We start from the raw sequence: 17517 nt of genomic DNA, 5'->3' as shown, positions 1-17517 counted from the left end.
GAAGCAGCACTGCCATTGCGGTACACTTGTTGTACAGATCCACAGTGTTGTGTGGCCATTTGAGAACACTAACTGGTAAACCTGTGCACATTTTTAATGACATGATTTTAGTGCAGGGCATCACATGGAAGTTGGTCATATAGCATTTACTTGCAGTACAAACAAGGGGTGCCTTGCCAAATACTTATTGACACTTAAAACTGAAATGCATCCCCAGACACCATCCAAGGGAGGATTAAATGCTGAAAAGCAGACTTACCTGTAAACCTGCTGCCCCTGGATGTTGGCTTGCCTGCTGCCTCAGCAGTTGCCCCCTTCCCTCTGCTCAGTGTCATAACTAGGTTGAAGGAAGCCTGGGTGCAAGCTTCAGAGCACCCCATCACCACCTTTGCTCCCTCACTGTAATTGTAATTTTATTTAGCACTTACATTTATATACCGCTCTATAGCTGGAAGCTCTCTAAGCGGTTTACAATGATTTAGCATATTGCCCCCCAACATTCTGGGTACTCATTTTACCGACCTCGGAAGGATGGAAGGCTGAGTCAACCTTGAACCCCTTGGTCAGGATCAAACTTGTAACCTTCTGGTTACAGGGCGGCAGTTTTACCACGGCGCCACCAGGGGCTCATTAGACCAAACAGATTGCTCCCCCACTCTTTTGCTCGATGCTTCTGCCCCTGCCCACTCACCTGGTTTGTTTGCTTCCTACTGCAATGTGGAGTTGGGGTGAGCATGGCAGTGGGGGTGAGTAATATAGAGGGTGGAGAAAGCAGCAAGGGTGGCCCTCCAGGGCCCCAGGGATGATGTTCTTAGCATACATTCACCCAGTTGTGGTGATGCCCCTGCCTCAGTTTCCTGCCTGAAAAAGAGGCCTGTCTTCCACTTTGAGCATAGCTGGTTCAGTTCTCCTCTTATGCACTCCCAGTGCATGTAGGCTTACTAGGAGGTGCTATTCTTTATGGTGGCAAGCCTGAATTGGCACATATATCCTCCAGAAGTGCCACTAAATCTCTGCATTCTCAGCATGTCGCTCTTGGAGCCATTATTAATTATATTTAAAATGCCTAGGAAGTTAGCACAAGTTTTCTCAAAAGCATGTGCTCAGCTGGAACATTTCCAGGCAACAATCAAGCACAGTGGCCCCTGAAGAGGAGTCCTAAGCAAGTGGCCTATTGGATATATTTCCGAATGATCTGAAGGTCTGGGCTGTGACTGAAACAGTCAGCATGAGAGTGCAAAATATTGTGTGACCAAGTATCCCTGCAACTTCATACAGCTCTGTAATTTTCTTGCATGTACACAATTTTGTTGCATTAGTGCAGTGTTAGTCTGGATGTCAGCTGTCCTGTAACAATATGTTTGTTAGTCTTTAAGGCATACTCTGTAGGTTTTTCCTCTATAAGGGAGTATTTTTACGGAGGGCTCATTACTTTAAGCAATGTATCTCTCCCATCTCCAGAATTTGTGTGTCTAAGATATCTTGCTGATACTTGTTACATAAGATGAGTACATCTCATAGGAAGCTTTTCTTTGACTGGAAAGTGCTACAGTTTAGCTTCTGAGTCAGTGCAATTAATTTACTGTTTTGTTCCATATGAATTGGTACATATGTAAACAAGCAAGGTTTATATTGGTTTCAGCAAATTCATTCTCAGATATGCATGGATATTATTTTAAAACAATTTAACAACTCGTTTTAAAATGTATTTATATGATAAAATCTAGAGAAATGTATGAACATGTGCTATCACACATTCCCCATGTGAAAAATGTGTCTCCTCAATCTTGCGGGAAAAGGAGCTTCACTTTGGCGCAGCGGGGAAGTAACTTGCCTAGGGAGCAAGAGATTGCTGGTTCGGATGCCCGCTGGTATGTTCCCCAGACTATGAGAAACACCTATATCGCATAGCAGTGATATAAGAAGGTGCTGAAAGGCATCATCTCATACTGCGTGGGAAGAGGCAATGGTAAAACCCCCCTGTATTCTACCAAAGAAAACCACAGGGCTCTGTGTGTGCCAGGAGTCGACACCAACTCAACAGCACAACTTTACCTTACATTACAAGTTATTTTGAAAGTCAAGGAACTGAGGGCAGAAATATAAGTACAGGGCTGCTACCAGATTCCTCCTCTCCCAAGTAGTTCACCTTTCCTCATTTCCTGGTATCATTATGCAGTGTATTTCTCTGTTCCCAGAAAGGCAGGGAAACACTCAGTATAATAATGACATCAGGACACGAGACAAGTGGCACTAGATATTATGGGGAGGGAGGAGTTAACCTGATACAAGGCTATCATCACCCTGCATACTTGTACGTTCTTGCATATGTGTGAGGTGTTTGCTTGATGCTGGCAATAATAAACACATTTAAAGCCTTTTGCAGAATAAAAGAGGGCAATAAAAATGGCATCTCAGTATACAACTAATATTTATATACTGTTTTTCTACAAAAGTTTTCAAAGCAGTTTACATCAATATAAATAAACAAATAAAATGGATTCCTGTCCCCAAAGAGTTCACAATCTAAAAAAGAAGCATAAGATAGACACCAGCAACAACCACTGGAGGGATGCTGTGCAGGGGATGGATAGGGCCAGTTGCTCTCCCTGGCTAGATGTAAGAGAATCACCACTTTTAAAAAGATACCTCTTTGCTGAGCTAGCAGTTATACAATGAATCTGGAAGTAAAGGTTTTTGTTTTTGTTTTGGAAAATCTGTTGTTAACCCATGGTCCCAGAACACTGGTCTTTGGTGAAGGTGCTTAACTCCTCTTTATTTCCTGCAAGGTGATAATTCAAGATCTTCATTCACAATCATTTTAGAATGTGTAAGGATTGAGAGAAAGCAGAGGAAATATTCATTGTGAGGTGTATTTTTTTAACCTATAGAAATCCAGGAAATATTTTGTATTTGTTCAATGCTTATGGTTTGAAGCTTCATCATCCACAAGCAATGGATGGATTAGGGTTAGCCTTGAGAGAGTCAATTTTCTTTGGAGTAGAAAGGTCTGGAGACTTGTGGCATCTTTATAACAACAAACAAATTGAGTAGTATTATAGTTGCATAGCGCAGTGGGAAATGACTTGACAAGCAAACCGGAGGTTGCCAGTTCAAATCTCCACTGGTATGTTTCCCAGACTATGAGAAAGACTTAAATCAGGCAGCAGCAATATAGGAAAATGCTGAAAGGCATCATCTCATACTTATGAGATGGCTTATGGCCGCAAATAAAATTATTCTGATTCTGATACTGCGGAGGAGTCGGCAATGGTAAACCCCTCCTGTATTCTACCAAAGACAACCACAGGGCTCTGTGGGTGTCAGGGAGTCGACACCAACTCAATGGCACACTTTACCTTTAGTAGCAAACAAACTGGCATGCCAGATTCATAGTAATCTCAGTTCAGTTCCCCCTCCCAGTCCAAAGGCTCTTTTTCAGCTATCTGGGCCTGTCTTCAGCCCTGCTTCATGTGAATCTGATTCACCTTCCAGGTTCTTTGCATGCTCAACAACCCAACAGTCTGGTATCGCCACTATTACCACTAGTTCATTTCACAGCTAGGAAAAGCATATGTAGTGAGTAGGGATGTGCACGAACTGGTCCGGAAGCCATGATAGAGGCCTTCGAACCGGTTCAAATGGGGCCCGGTCCGGTGCTGGCAGTGGGTGGTTCTTTAAGGGCAGGGGGGTTGCACTTACCCCTCCTGCCGCTTCCCCCCCGCTGGCGCTCCATTTTTTGTAAACGATTTTGGGGCAGTTCCTCCCTACCACCCCTGCCCCCATCGTTTGCCATAAATACTGGAAGTAAAAAGCACACGCGCGCCCCCTGCGCACATCACATGCTCCATGCATGACATGTGCATGCTGCATGCGATGTGTGCACTCGCCCGGGTGCACACGCGCAGCAGCGGGCACATGTGCACTTGTTACTTTCGATATTTCCTGCAAATGTCGGGAGCAGGGACGGCAGGTAGGAACGCTGCCGCCCCAAAATTGTTTACAAAACACAGAGCACTGGTGGGGGGAAAGCAGCAGGAGGGGTAAGTGAAGCCCCCCACCCTTAAAGGGAGACCCCCACCAGCACTGGACTGCACCTCTGTGGTTCTGTGCACATCCCTAGTAGTGAGCAGCAGGGACAAGAAAGGCTGTTGGTAATCTGTCTCTCACTAAAGGCTGAAAAGCTAGGATTTGCAGGTTGAAGTATTCAACCTTCACTTTGGGTCATTTAAACCAGCACAAGGGGAGAGGGAATCAATATAAACAAGTCCTACTTTGTTGTGATAAGCCATTTACAGCTGCACCATTGAATCAAGAAGAGAAACATCAAATCATTTAGTCAAGAAGCAGCAACAATGAATCGAGAGCTGTAATCATACAGAGGCAGCAGAGAAGCTCTATACAGATGTTATGTTGTCCAAGTGTATGCTGTACTCTCTCTAGTTATCTTTTGTGTTTTGTTGTTTGGATTTTTGTCCCAGTGGGGATCCTGTAGAGTGTGGGGTGGGGTGGAGTCAGAAAGGAAAAGGGAGGGAAAGAGAAAATGGAGTTATTATAGTATTATTATTATTATTATTTATTCAGTGTTTATACCGCCCTTCCAAAACTGGCTCAGGGTGGTTTACAAATAAAACAAAGACAGTTAAAATCAATCAACAATTAAGAATATAAACTACCATAAAACAATTAAACAATAAAACAATTTTAAAACCCTGAAAAACGGGTTCATTAAAAACGCTTTACAACAAATTTAAAACCCCGGAAGGCCAGGCCAAACAGATAGGTATAAAGGCTCTCCTAAAAACCAATAAAGAGTTCGAATTACAGATTTCTACAGGGAGCACATTCGACAGTCCAGGAGCAGCTACAGAGAAGGCCCGCCTCTGAGTCACCACCAGACATACTGATGGTAACTGGAGACAGACCTCCTCAGATGACCTTAATGTGCGGTGGGGATCATGCAGAAGAAGGTGCTCTCTAAGGTAACCAGGATCTAAGCCATTCAGGGCTTTAAAGGTAATAACCAGCACTTTGTATTTTGCCAGGAAACATATCGGCAGCCAGTGTAACTGTTTCAAAACAGGCATCATATGGTCTCTCCGAGTTGCCCCAGAGACCAGTCTGGCTGCCATGTTTTGAACTAACTGAAGTTTCCAAACTATGTACAAAGGCAGTCCCAAACAGAGCGCATTGCAGTAGTCACGCCTGGAGGTTACCAGCTGGTACACCACTGTTTTGAGGTCATCCTCTTCAAAGATGGACAAAACTGTCGAATCAGCCAAAGCTGATAGAAAGCACTCCTGGCCATGGCCTCCACCTGAGATACCAGGGTGAGGCCTAGGCCCAGTAGTACTCCCAAGCTGCGTACCTGCTTCTTCTGGGGGAGTGTAACCCCATCCAGCACAGGGAGATCTAACTCACCCCTCAGATTCTGAGTCCCTACAATGAGTACCTCCGTCTTGCTTGGATTCAGCTTCAATTTGTTATCCCTCATCCAGCCCATTAATGCATGTAGACAGCCTTTTAGGGAATGAACACCATTTCCTGATGATGCAGATGAAAAGGAGAAGTAGATTTGGGTGTCATCAGCATACTTGTAACACCCAGCACCAAATCTCCTGATGACCTCACCCAGCGGTTTCATGCAGATATTAAAAAGCATTGGTGACAGAATGGAGCCCTGAGGGACTCCATCTAACAGCTCTTGTTTTGAGGAGCACTGTCACCAAGCTCCACCATCTGGGATCTACCTGAGAGACAGGAGCGGAACCACTGCAAAGCAGTGCCTCCTATCCCCAACTCCCCCAGGCGATCCAGAAAGATACCATGGTTGATAGTATCGAATGCCGCCAAGAGATCCAAGAGAATTAACAGAGTCACACTCCCTCTGTCAATTGCCTGGTAAATTTTAATTGCTTTTAAATAGTTGTAATCATTTTTGAGTTGTTTTTATATTGTTTTTAGCATTGTTTGAATTGTGGGTTTTATGTCTTTTTTTAAAGTTGTTGTACACCACCCAGAGCCTCTGGATGGGGCGGTTTATAAATGTAATTTAAAAAAAAAAAAAGTCATCCATCAGGCCAACCAAGGCTGACTCAACCCCATAACCTGTTCTAAAGCCAGTTTGAAATGGGTCTAGATAATCAGTTTCCTCCAAAACCACCTGGAGCTGGTCAGCCGCCACCCTCCCGATCACCTTGCCCAACCAAGGGAGACTGGAGATTGGCCTATAACTATCCATCGCTGAGGGATCCAGGGAAGGCTTCTTAAGAAGAGGTCTAACTATTGCCTCCTTCAAGCATGGAGGCACCTTACCCTCCCTCAGTCATGCATTTATGATATTAAGTAGGCCACCTCCAACAATCTCCCTGCTAGATAGAAGCAGCCAAGTCGGGCAAGGATCCAGAGAACAGGTGGTAGGCCACACCACCCCAAACAGCTTGTCCACATCCTCAGGAGTCACAGATTGAAACTGATCCAATCTAATTCTGCAAGAGGGATCGCTGGACACCAACAATAATAGGTTTATTGTTGCTCAATAAACCTATTGTTAGATATATCTAATTTTCTTTGAGTGTATGAGGGAAGCAGCAATTAAAAAGTGTACAGATGTCTGTACCTGTTTCTGTGTTAATGGCTGTACCTGCATTCGTTTAAAAAGTGAACCTGAGTACAGGCCCCTCAAATGCATGGTATAGATAAGATATGTACTGCTGTATTGTGTTCAACATAATGTGTGAATAACTGCCCCTATGTACACTTGTTTATGAGTGTTGAACATAACAGGTTAAATGGGCTAGAGGCGAGGAAGGATATGGAAAGAGGAGCTGTCTTTCCCTCAAGGTTAAGAAGAGCTCAAGTCCGTTCCACTGGCATCCCTGCTTAGCTTGGAGTGGAACTCAGCCAGGAGCTCGGATGCAGCAGAAGGCGCACTTCCTTCCCCTATAGCCTCCTCTGCATAAACCGCCCAGAGACACAGGTTTTGGGCAGCACTGTATAAAAATACGTTGAACAAATAAAATAAAATAAAGTCAGAACCACTGGCTGGCTGAAATTAGAAGCCACTCTCTGCTACTGCATCAGGCTCTCTCCTCTCTGCTGCGCCAGTACCTTCTGCCCATAAAGAAGAGCACAATTGCACCTGTCTGGCAATTAAAAAATGGTTTAAAAAAACAAAAGCAGGGAGCTAAGAGTTCATAAGAGTTCTGTTTGTTGACATTGGTTTAGTCATACCAGACACTGGAGGCTCAAACAATGAAGCCATCAATGAAACACACATTCTGGCTCCCAAGAAAATACATGCAAAGTAAGAGTGCGAGCAGAAGAAGAGGAGGGGAGAGCTTTTTGCATAACATTGTTTGGCTGGAGAGAGCCCAGCCATGTTTACTCAGAAGTGAGCCCCACATTCAATAGAACTTATTATTATTATTACATTTATATCCCTCTCTTCTTCCAAGGAGCCCAGAACGATGTACTACATACTTGAGTTTCTCTTTCACAACAACCCTGTGAAGTAGGTTAGGCTGAGAGAGAAGTGACTGGCCCAGAGTCACCCAGCTAGTTTCATGGCTGAATGGGGATTTGAACTTGGGTCTCCCCGGTCCTAGTCCAGCACTCTAAGCACTACACCATGCTGGCTCTCTTACTCAGAGGCAAGGATAAATGGGATTGCAGATGGATTTTTCCAAAGGCCTCTCTTTTTTATATTATTTAGGTGTGTAATAGTGACTTAAGTAAGCAAACAAACAAACAAGAAAACACATGGGGTGGAAAGTAAAGTTATTTTATCAGATTTTTTGTTTGTGGCAAAGAAAACTGAAGTAATACTTTAAAACAATACTTCAGCTTCCAAGGTTATTGTGAAGCCTCTTGGTTGGCTGTGAGTAAAAGAAAATCCTGCCCTTAGAGTGGTTCATGGTGGGTGTCAGTGTGGAAAGCAGTAATGCCCTCTCTTTCTCAAGTCCCTATGCCTCTTCTTCCGGTGCTAGATGGAGCATTGCCTCCATTTCTCCCCCTCCTTTCCTAATGAGCAAGAGGTTGCTGGTTCGAATCCCTGCTGGTATGTTCCCCAGACTATGGGAAACACCTGTATCGGGCAGCAGTGATATAGGAAGATGCTGAAAGGCATCATCTCATACTACGCAGAAGGAGGCAATGGTAAACCCCTCCTGTATTCTACCAAAGACAGCCACAAGGCTCTGTGGTCGCCAGGAGTCGACACTGACTTGAGGGCACAATTTTACCTTTGCAATCTCAGACCTCTCCTCTTCACCCCATGCAGAACTAGGCTAAGAAGGTCAACTGAAGCGAGAATAGAGTCTTGAGCACCTGTTTGCAAGAAGCACCTGAATACACACATTTCACACCACTTGAAAATACCACAATGTATTTGGCCACACACTGAGCCCACTAGTTTCCTTTCTTCTCACAAATACGCACACAGTATCCCCCCCACCCCCCACCCCCCACCCCAGCCTTTATTTGTTTTAAGGAAAGCAAGTCTTTTCTCTCCCATTCTCACAATATAAACATTTCTGGGATATGTCCTTGGGCTGCAATCCTATGTACACATAGTACTTGGGATTAAGCCCCAATGAGTTCATTAAAGCTTTACTTGGTATAAACTACTTAGAACTGGCTGCAAGTCCAAATAATTTATGCTGGAGGACCTCTCCTTTCAATACTCACCAAGGAAAGAAGAATAAGGAAGATACAAAATAACCAACCAACAGCAAACAAAAGCTGGCATATGGACAAGAGTGGTGGAGCTGCTTGACTGTTTTGGACTGGCCTGGTTTCCAAGCTGTGCCTGTTAGGCTGCCCATAAAGAGAGCAATCTCAGAACTTAAAAATTAAAATGTATTTCTGCATTAAAGGCACCCACATTTCCAAGAGGACAAGTGTGAAGATGTCCAATTAGTAATTTTAGTTAAAATGCCTTGTTTCATTTGGAAGCTATAACGCAACCCCACCCCACCCCACACACACACGCTTTCACCCTTAATAGAGGTGAGAGTGTAAGAGAAAAACAAAGGAGCCAGCAAGAGGCTTTGCACAAACTCCTAGAAGAAGAGGAAAGGTGTGTGAGGCAGGGGCTGCTTGCTTGTTAGTAAAAGAACTACTCAGAGGAAGTACCAGTCCACCATATCCCCCATTTCCCCCCCATTCTCTAGATCTCTGAATTTTGCTAAGGTTTGTTAGTATCATTTTAAAAAGAAAAGAGCTCCCAGCAAATGCTGGATAAATCCACTGCCTCCTGAGGGCTTGGTTGGGGTACTGAGTGAAGAGTAGAAGGCTGGCTTCCCTCTGAAGAAGGAGAGGCTGGAGAAAGTTAGCTAGGGCTCCTACTTATTCTGAACTCCATTTGTTTGCAGACTGAGTGCTCCCATTTTGCACACAGACATCCAGAGAGCCAGTTCAGCCTGCCTAGAAGGAAGCTGGGAGATCAGATGACTGGGCTGGCCTTTTTGTTGGTTATTGGTCCGAATGAGTGCCTGTAGGCTATTCTGACTTCTGATTGGTTGGGGGTAGGGCTGGCCCCTACCCATCTTTAGGGGGAAAATTAGGCAATCCTGATTGGTGCTGGGGCACTAAATATGCAATTTGAGTAGCGACCAAGTATGGTAATTACTTCATTTGGGGGCAACGGTTCCCATGGAACATTCTTAATAGGAGGAAATGGCTTTAAAAGGGGATTTAGAAAAAAGACCAAGAGCCAGTGCCATCTACTGGCAAGGAGTGAAAGTGCAAAAGCAACATTCAAACGAGACAGACACACAGAGGGAAAGAGCGGGAGGAAGAGGTGGCATTTTTGGTGAGAGTATGGGGGGATAGCAAGGATGGAGGGCTGGCAAGGAAGTGGCACCCCTCTCTGCCCCAAATGAGGAGCCTCCTCTCTTCCCAAGAGCAGACACACACCCCTGGAGAACCTCCCACTTTTCTTTTAATAGGCCCTGGACAGGAAACCTTTCCAGAGGATCATGTGGTGACAAGAAAAAGGTTTCCTTTAGGGGGTTAAGCAATGTTGACTCTGCATGCACAGTTCCATTCCAGAATGCCCTCTATAGCCTCAGATAGACAACCCAGCCACCATTTGTGGGAAAATCTGACATTAATCCTACATTAAACTGGACCTGCCGGTCAAGGTCAATTAATTGGATGAAAATGCTTCCTGCCCCCCAAATGGTGGCAGGAAGTGGGGGCAGTCAGACCCAGAGTTATCTAAACCTAAGTCTTGCTTTCTTTTTCTTCTTCAAAGAAGTTACAATATATTTAAAGCTCATTTACAGGGGGATATATGCTAGTGGTAAAACTGCCGCCCTGTAACCAGAAGGCTACAAGTTCGATCCTGACCAGGGGCTCAAGGTTGACTCAGCCTTCCATCCTTCCGAGGTCGGTAAAATGAGTACCCAGAATGTTGGGGGGCAATATGCTAAATCATTGTAAACCGCTTAGAGAGCTCCGGCTATAGAGCGGTATATAAATGTAAGTGCTATTGCTATTGCTATTACTATTTACAGAGGGGGGAGGAACCCCCTCCCCTAAAAAAGCACAGGGCTTTTAGAGAAGAGAGGTCTCCTGGGTCCAGAAGCAACTGCCTCTCACCCCCTCAGCACAGCACAGAGGTCCCGTGTACCTAGGCATGAACTGGAGCCCTCAGACAGGCAGGGCGAACTGAGTGGGTGCAATGCCTGAACCTGGGCCTTTCCAGGATCGGGACTCCTTAGAGCGCCTTGGAAAAGAGTCTCTTATGGGGTTCTTCCAGACACCAAAAAACAGAACTTAGAAAAGAAGTTGTGAGTAAACGGAAAGTGAATGTTTACTCCGCATCCACTCACTTTCCCAGAATCCCATTTTTCCCAGCAGGACCTCATGTGCAGGTCACACAGCCAGCAATTTCGACTAGGGATGTGCGAAACATTTTGGATACAAAACGTTTTGTACCAAAAACAGCCTGTTTCGGGTGTTTTATAGACAAAACAAAACACCCATTTTCCAGATCCAAAAGTTTTGTATACAAAACAAAACGTCCCTGTTTCGGCTACAAAACGTTTTGTTGTTTTGGACCTCCATTTTGTAGTGATCTCTGAGTCAGTCTCCATTTTGTGTTTGACATCTCTTTGAATTTCCCACCCTTCCAGCCTTCCAATCAGTGACCTAAATCATGGGCTGACCTGCTGACAATTCCCTCCTTGTTCCCCATTGGCTCTTTTGCTTCTTGCCACTCTTTACTGACCCCACATTGGCCAGGGGAAGGGTTGCTAACCCATGGGGTGCTGGGTTCTGTGGTTTCTGTGGTTTTCTAAGTGTAGATTCTCTGGTAGCATATGAGAGTGGATTCTTGTTTTTCACTGAAAATCTCATATACAGGTACTAACAGAGAATCTACAATGAACACCTCAGAAACACAAAACCCAGTATCCCAAGGGCTTGTGGGTATGGAGGTGGTTGGCACCCTATGTACACTACACAACCCCTTGCTCTGGGAAACCCCAGTGCCCCCCAAGTGGAATTATGGGGCTGCTGAAACCTCCATTATTCCCTATGGAGAAATCTTAAAAGACACGTAAACTTCAACAATTCACAAAAAATCAGCTCTTTGCCCAATGGAGAGGAGAACTGGTCTTGTGGTTGAGCATAACTTGTCTCCATAGCTAAGCAGGATCTGCCCTGGTTGCATATGAATGGGAGACTTGATGTGTGAGCACTGCAAGATATTCCCCTCAGGGGATGAAGCCGCTCTGGGAAGAGCAGAAGGTTTCAAGTTCCCTCCCTGGCTTCTCCAAGATAGGGCTGAGAGAGATTCCTGCCTGCAACCTTGGAGAAGCCGCTGCCAGTCTGTGAAGACAATACTGAGCTAGCTAGACCAATGGTCTGACTCAGTATATGGCAGTTTCCTATGTTTCTAATTCTTTTGAGATAATTCTGGAAGTTTCTTTGCCCCCATTCGGCACTACCACCCACCACACTCCGCTCTGGGTCAACCCTTTCGCCTTGATTTGAAGTGATACATTTTCTGGAATCCCCATTATTCCCTATGGGAATTTTCTTAAAGATGTGTAAACTTAAAAAATTTACAAAATATCAGCCCTTTGCCTAATTCCTTTGAAATTTGGGTGGTAGCTTCCACCCATTGTACACTACCACAACCACCCACTCTTTTTGCCCTGGGACCCTTTTTAAAAATCCAAATCGATTCGGATTCGGAAAATTCGGCTACAAAACAAAACAGGGCTGATTCGGATTCAGAAAATTTGGGTACAAAACAAAACGGGGGTGTTTCGTTTCGGATACAAATCAAAACAAAATTCCAGAATGCACACCCCTAATTTCGACAACACCACCTGCCAGCCAGTCCTCGCTTTCAGTGATTAACCTTCTTCTATGCTACTGTTCTTAACATTTTTCCCTATCTGTGTCAGAAAGGGCACACGGAAGAGGGTTAATCACAGAAAGCAAGGGCTGGCTTGCAGGTGGCACTGCAGAAAATGCACAAGGTCCCTCCCTGCTGGCTGTGTGACTGCATGAGATTGTGATGGGAAAGATAGGATTCTTCAAGAGTGCGTGATTGCTGAGTAAGCTCTCACCTTCAACTGCCACAGGAGTTATTTTCAAAGAACTGTTTATTACCATCATAAAGCACCCATTTATTTATTTTATTGCCATCAGAAAGGATTGGATGGCTAATTGTAGACAGAAAAAAAATCCCACAAAGGATTACATGTAATCTGGCTATCTAGCAACATTGCCCATAGGAATAAGTGAAGGTGGTAAAATAAGTTACTATTGGAAAACGCTCTAGAATCTCTGAAGCAATACACTATACTTTATTTTTGCCACTAGAGGGATCCCCAACAATCTGATTACAAGGGGAATTTTAAAAAGCAGTTCTTAAGCAGTATTAACATTAAGAGCCATTCTAAATTATATCAGTTTGCTTCTGAATCTGGCTATTTCCTTCAGTAGTTAAGAAAACAAGAAATCATACATATTTAGCAAATATAAACATATACTAGAGAGATAGGCCGTCAGTCACCAGTGAACAGGCTCCTATTAACATTATTGTTTTTCATAATTTTTACAATAGGGGCCTGTTCTGAAAGCTGTGGAGACAAGGGCTTGATTACCATTCTCTGCCAATACCAGCAAACAAACTAGACCCCACCCCACCCCCACCCCAAAACCCTGTTAACTTAAACCATGTTTATGCCAACTTCGACTTGATACACATCAGAGTTATCCATGGCTTAAGCAGCATGTTAAGAAGCAAAAGTAGCTGTCAGCTAGATCCACAGTCTAACCAATATGAAGTGTGTGGATTTAAATTGACACATTTATTCATAACATTTTGGAGTTGGGAGGGAAGTTTGATCATGTCTTGTTTTGTTTGGGGGCAGGTTTACTAAAAGGAGCCAGTCGCAGGTCTGGGCTTCTGCTTTAGATGCTATGGGAAGATGTTGATTTGAAATCAACCCTCATTGCTAGAATCCATGTGCTACTAGATGAAGTATTTATCTGAGAAATTTATAATAAAAATAATTATGTCTTATGTTGAATTAAGGTACTGGTAATCTCAGTTTCCAGTTTTATAGATTCAACCATTTCACAGCATAGTTCCACTTTACCTTGTAGAAGTTTTGTGTTTCTCTGTTTGCGCTGGGAGGTTCTTGTGGCAGGCTTTCTAGTTTAGCTTTCTCCTCTTATTTGGCATGTCCTTTGTTCAGCCCTTTATTGATGTTCACGGATTTCCTTTCTCACGGTTTCTCTTGTTACAAATGGACTTGCAGGAATGAACATTCCTTACTATGCAATGCAACAAAGAAGCTTGGTGTATATTTTTCAGGAAGTGCTGGCATTTGTTTGAAGTACAAGAGTAACAGACAAATAAAAATCCCTCCTATGCAATCTCTAGCCTTTATTATCACCTGTATTACCTTAAGACATAAATTTGATCTTCCTTCTTTTGCATAAATTCCAAAACAATAGCTTCAGGTCATATTGATTCTATTATTCTGAAACTATTTTCTCTCTGCATATGAAAGGGGCTCCTACCCAAATGACCCCATTGATTGAAGCATGACAATATGGACCCCCTGTGGCAGGATCCTGATAAGAACATAAGAACAGCCCTGCTGGATCAGGCACAAGACCTATCTAGTCCAGCATCCTGTTTCACACACTGGCCCACCAGGTGCTTCTGGGGACCCCATAGGCAAGAGGTATATGCATGCATTCTCTCCTGCTGTTGCTCACCAGCAAATGCTATTGAGAGGCATCGTGCCTCTGAGGCTGGTGGTGGCCCACAGCCACTGGACTAGTGGCCATTGATAGACCTGTCCTTCATGAATTTGTCGAAGACCCTTTTAAAAGCCATCACCACATCTCATGGCAAAGAATTCCATAAATGCACTGTGTGGAAAAGTACTTACTCTTGTCATTCCTAAATTTCGCAGCCTTCAGTTTCATGGGATGGCCCCTGGTTCCAGTGTTATGTGTGAGGGAGAAATTTCTCTCTGTCCACCCTCTCCACTTCATGCATAATCTTCTGCACCTTTTCTAGTTCTACAATATTCTTCTTAAGATATAGTGACCAGAGCTGTAAGCAGTACTCCAGATGTGGCTGCACCATAGATTTGTATAAGAGCATTACTGTATAATATTAGTAGGCTTGTGCATTTCGATTTGGGTACAAAACATTTTGTGCCTGAAAATGGCAATTTCGGAGGGTTTGTAACCAAAACAAAATCAAGAATTTTCAAAAAGAGATGTTTGTTTCCAAATCAAAATGACTGTGTTTCGGACAGAATGCTTTGTTCTTCGGAAAAGCATTGCAATTGAAATTGACTTCTCTGACTCTCTCCACTCCAGCTGAGGCACTGAGTGATTAGCAGAAGATAAGATATGCAAAAAGCTGCTGAGCATGAATGGTTTAGTTAAGTATGTGTTGTATTCAGTGTGATTGAAATGCAATCTGACCTTGAAAAGGGATTTGGAAGACAGCATTTTGAGACAGAAATACCTAAATATCTTTGGGAGCTCAATGCAATTCTAAAGCTCTTGCTAAAAGCCATGGTATAAATTGTGTGGAGAAAAGTTCTGAAATTACACAGGTTTTTCTTTCCAAAGGTTTAGAAAGAATCTCTTGACTTGTTCAGGGCTCTTTTGAAGAGTTATTTTGTTTTTCTTCTGATTTTTATGAGTTATAGTAGTGTCTAAGTTTTGTTGCCCAAGTTGAGCAGTCTAATATAATTTAGGCCACAATGTAATTTGGTGGGACATGATGTCTAAGCCAGTGGTTCATAACTTTTGCCATTGCAGGGACAGGTCATCCACATGGGACTACAGGAGACAAAAGGAGGGGGTGGGGAATACCCCTGTCAATCTATTGACATCCCCAGGAATCTTAGTTGCTTCTCTCTTTTAACCATGATCCATGGTTTTGCACTTTCTTAAATGCAGTGATGATAAATCTCAACAATTCTGAACAGTAGGCTGATTTGTTTGGGCTATGGCTCACTCCACTTCAGTTAAATGGACATTTGAAGCTGTTCCCTAGTACCAAGGCAGTTCGGTCTATCTTGCTATCTCAAATGACCTGTGGTCACTGTTCCATGGATAGGGAGTGTTTTTATTGAAAGATTGCTTGAATCCACAAATGGGTTGTGCTGCTGTGCTAGTGCCACAGGGACAAGCTCCCACCTTATGCAAAATTCTCAAATAACTGTGACAAAAAATTAAGTGTCATTGTTGTTCATCATTCTCTTCACTCTTTCAACTTGTTTATGTGGGGCTTCAGGGGCAAAACAGTGGGTTGGGTGGCAGTGCCCCAAGGGTGGTACACCCAGATTCCAAATAGGGCAAAGGGCTGATTTCTTAGGAATTTTTGAGGTTTATGCATCTTTAAGATTTTCCCCCCATAGGGAATAATGGAGGCTTCAGCAGCCCCATAACTTCACCTGAGGGGCACTGGGATGGCCCAAAGTGAGTGGTGGTGTAGTGCACAGAGGGTGCCAACCACCCCCCTGGATTGCTATCCCATTGGGCTTTGTTGTTTCTGAGGTGCTGAGTTTAGATTCTCTGGTAGCAAATGAGATTTTTAATGAAAAACCATGAATCCACTCTCATATGCTACTAGAGAATCTACTCTCAGAACACCTCTAGAACAACAAAACCCTGTACTTCATGGGTTGGCAACTCATGTGGGTGGTTGGCACCCTATGTGCACTAAATTGCCACTTGCTCTGGGACACCCCAGTGCCCCTCAAGTGGAGTTATGGAACTGCAGAAACCTCCATTATACCCTACGAGAAAAATCTGAAAGATGTGTAACTTCATTAATTCTTTAAAAACCAGCCCTTTGCCAAATTCCTCTGAAAAAATTATGGTAGCTTCCTTGTACCAAATGGGCACTACCACCAACCACACTCCACTCTGGGCCACCCCTCCCCACCACATGAAGCTATACTTTTCCTGAAACCTCCATCATACCCTTTGGGGAAAATCTGAAAGATGCGCAAATTTCAAAAATTCACCAAAAATCAGCAGTTTGCCCAATTCCTTTGACATTTTTATGGTAGCTTCCACTCATTGGGCACTATAACCCCCACCCATTTTTTTGACCATGTGGCCCATTTTTTAATCTGAATTAATTCGGATTCGGATTAATTAGGATACAAAACAAAACTGGGCTGATTCGGAAGGCTTAATTTCAGACAAAATACAAAATGGGGTTGATTCGGATTTGGTACAAATCAAAACAGAAAAAATAAAAAACCCGCAAACCTAAATATTAGCATTGTTATTTTCATTCCCCTTCCTAATTACTCTTAGCATGGAATTAGCCTTTTTCCACAGCTGCTGCACAATGAGTCAACACTTTAAAGAGCTTCCAACCACAACCCCAAGATCTCTCTCCTGGTCAGTCACCAACAGCACAGGTCCCATCAGCGTATATGTGAAATTGGGTCTTTTTGCCCCAATATGCATCACTTTACACTTGCTTACATTGAACCACATTTGCCATTTTGTTGCCCACTCCCCCAGTTTGGAGAGATCTTTTTGCAACTCCTAACAATCTGTTTCAAATTTCACTACTCTAAATAGCTTAGTGTCATCTGCAAATTTGGCCACTTACCCTAACTTCTTAGATCATTCTTCTTAGAGAAGCTTACCCCAACTTCTCGATCATTTATGAACAAGTTAAAGAACACTGGTCCCAGTATCGATTCCTGAGGAACCCTATGCCCTGCTTCCTTCCATTGGCAAAACTGTATATTTATTCCTACTCTCTGTTTCCTGTCCTTCAGCCAGTTACAAATGAACCTGTCCTCTTCTCCCATGACTGCTAAGTTTATACAAGAGTCTTTGGTGGGGAACTTTGTCAAAAGCTTTTTTGGAAGTCCAAGTATACTATGTCAACTGGATCACCTTTATCCACATGCCTGTTGACACTCTCAAAGAACTCCCAAGGTGAGGCAAGACTTGCTCTTGCAGAAGCCATGCTGGTTCTCCTTCAGC

General features: G+C 43.6%; 1 long non-coding RNA gene across 1 annotated transcript; it reads right to left on the bottom strand.

The window, feature by feature from the left end:
- Positions 1 to 4321: 4321 nt before the first annotated feature.
- On the bottom strand, positions 4322 to 9426 carry LOC128341053 (uncharacterized). The gene is made up of 2 exons (XR_008314170.1): positions 9349 to 9426; positions 4322 to 4489 (listed from the first exon to the last, which is right to left on the bottom strand). It is a non-coding gene; the product is annotated as an uncharacterized LOC128341053 (long non-coding RNA).
- Between the last annotated feature and the right edge of the window lie 8091 nt (positions 9427 to 17517).

The sequence above is a fragment of the Hemicordylus capensis genome, chromosome 1, assembly GCF_027244095.1.
Source record: "Hemicordylus capensis ecotype Gifberg chromosome 1, rHemCap1.1.pri, whole genome shotgun sequence".
Classification (NCBI taxonomy): Eukaryota; Metazoa; Chordata; class Lepidosauria; order Squamata; family Cordylidae; genus Hemicordylus; species Hemicordylus capensis.
This window is presented reverse-complemented; position numbering and strand designations above follow the sequence as displayed.